This window comes from Durio zibethinus, chromosome 23 (assembly GCF_047325235.1).
Source record: "Durio zibethinus cultivar Kanyao isolate XHJ-2024 chromosome 23, ASM4732523v1, whole genome shotgun sequence".
Classification (NCBI taxonomy): Eukaryota; Viridiplantae; Streptophyta; class Magnoliopsida; order Malvales; family Malvaceae; genus Durio; species Durio zibethinus.
The window spans coordinates 2,837,319-2,839,568 of NC_143184.1; the positions used below are offsets into that span (position 1 = coordinate 2,837,319).

Sequence of the window (2,250 nt, forward strand, 5' to 3'; positions counted from 1 at the left end):
ATCTCATGATCATCCAACACCACCACTTTCCCATCTCTCTCTCTCTCTCTCTCTCTCTCTCTCCCTTTCTCTATCTCAGTCCCCCTTGAACACAGGCGAGGCTCTTGGGGGATAAACAGATAAGAGAATCATATAAAGACATACACAATCACTTAGTTGATACCAACAATTCGTGAGAAAAGTCTCTATGAAAGGATGTCTTAAGGGAGCTACTGTTTTGAGGGGAATGTTGTCTGGCTCGAGGACACTTTTTTAATCAATTTTCTTGCACTGGTTTGCTTCTATGATCTGATTATTGTTGTAATGGATTGATCTTGTGCCAGTGTCGTCGGACCAGGCTTCATTCCCCCCAATTATTGCTCCCATATGGAACTGCGCAGCAAAGGCTATATTCTGGATCATGGACTGCAGCATGTAAAGGTTTGATTTTCAGCTTTAATGATTATTTTGGTTGTTATTTGTTTTCTCTTTTGGGAAAAATTGTTGGTTTTGGATCATTGGGTATTTTGTTTTTAGAGCAATTAAGGTTGTTAGTTATGTGCAGATTGGTGTAATGATGAGGGTTTTGACCAATTTTTTTTCATCATCTGGATAAAAGTTTTAATCATTACTCCTTTTTTTTTCTTTTTCTGTGATGCTATGATGTTGTTTTTGTCAGTCCTAACCCTCCTTTCTAGTTCATCATTAGGCAGATCTTTCCCATGATGACTTCCTGTTTCTGATCTGTCTGTTTCTGCTTGTTTCAGATCTGGCTTTGAACTTTGGTAAACATTCTCTCTTCTTTTCAACGCTATCCTTTTTTTTTCCTTTTCACATCTCTCTAGGGTTTCAAGGTGGAGAGCTTTGTTGGCTCTTCCTCAAAATGAATCTTTTTGAACCAAGGTAGGCCTCAGTAAAGGACCAAAGGTAAACGGAAAAGAAAGGTTTGCCCTTTCTTTACAGTTTGAAAATTCCATGAAAAAAGATTTCTTGCAATGAGTTACTAAATTCAATTCTGAGAGGATGTTTAATTTTGTGGGTATGTAGTATTATAACTGTCCTTCACTCGTATATACACACATGGCTCTTTATAAGCTTTCTTCTTCATTGATGCACACTAGCTAATTAGATCTGTATCATCACTTGCCTGCTTTGCATGCTGAAGGAAATGTATTAAGTCGAATGTAATATGATGCATTAATAATTTTGAATATCTCAGTTATATTTATTCTGTTTTTAGTTTCTCTATAGCTAGCTAGCTTGTGCTACTGGAATGAATAATGGAGCTTTCATTGAAAATATTACATGTCTTGTAGAGTTAGCATAGGACATTGACAGCTTTTGCGAGTCAGAGCTGTGCTAATGGAAGTGTGGGCACAGGTATGGGACTGATTAAAGGAAACCCACATGCCTTGGCTTTGTCATGACATCTTATCTAAAACCCTAAATTTGATCATTACAAGATGTCCCTTTGAGTGTTGAAATTTAGTAAAATTTATAACATCATTAATTAATGTTCCATCAAATGCTTTCTTCTCTCCTGGTTTTTAAAGAGGGATCAGTTGCTCCTCCAGTGGTTGAGATGTGTGCTTTACTTGTTTTGTTTTTCTTACAACAGGGTTAACTGGTTAAGGAGCTTTGTGCTGTAAACCACATGCTTTAATCAACAAGTAACTTTCATTTGAAGGAAGGGAGTTTTTCCCTATGTTTGTGCGTTTTCAGTGCTTATTAATAGAAGGAATTAGTGATTAAAACGAGGTGTAAAATTTTACTATTGTTTACATTCCCCATCATACTTTTTCCATAATGTGCAATTGCTTTTACTCATGAATGCTGAGGAACAGAACATACGAAGAAACAGTTGATTAGAAAGATTGGCAGAGAAGAGTCTATCTAGGCCTGTAGGCCTTAGGTAGCTCGTACCCTGGTAGCTTGTCACACCGGCATTCATCCTCCACCTTCTTTGTCCTTCCCAGCAACCTACATTGACCAACAATCACATTACTGTTTACAATCTCAGCCGAAAGATTAGCCGTGGAGTACTTCTTTTAATGCTTTGAACGGTGAAAGTTCGGTGTATTAAATCCTGGTTAGGAATCTAGGAAACAAATGTCAGGTTTTTTTTATTACTTCATGTGCATTGTACCTTGAGAGTAACATCATTAATTTTCCTAGTTTCTATAGTTTGAATCACTGGATTAAGATACTTATCCTTCTGTTGTTTCCCCCCTCTTTTTTCTTAATTATTTTCTCATTCATCTTGTTGAAAAA

At 36.8% G+C, this 2,250-nt stretch overlaps 1 long non-coding RNA gene across 1 annotated transcript; it reads left to right on the plus strand.

Moving 5' to 3' along the window:
* LOC149512094 (uncharacterized) lies at window positions 1-2,250 on the plus strand. The gene is made up of 2 exons (XR_016332758.1): window positions 1-420; window positions 747-2,250. It is a non-coding gene; the product is annotated as an uncharacterized LOC149512094 (long non-coding RNA).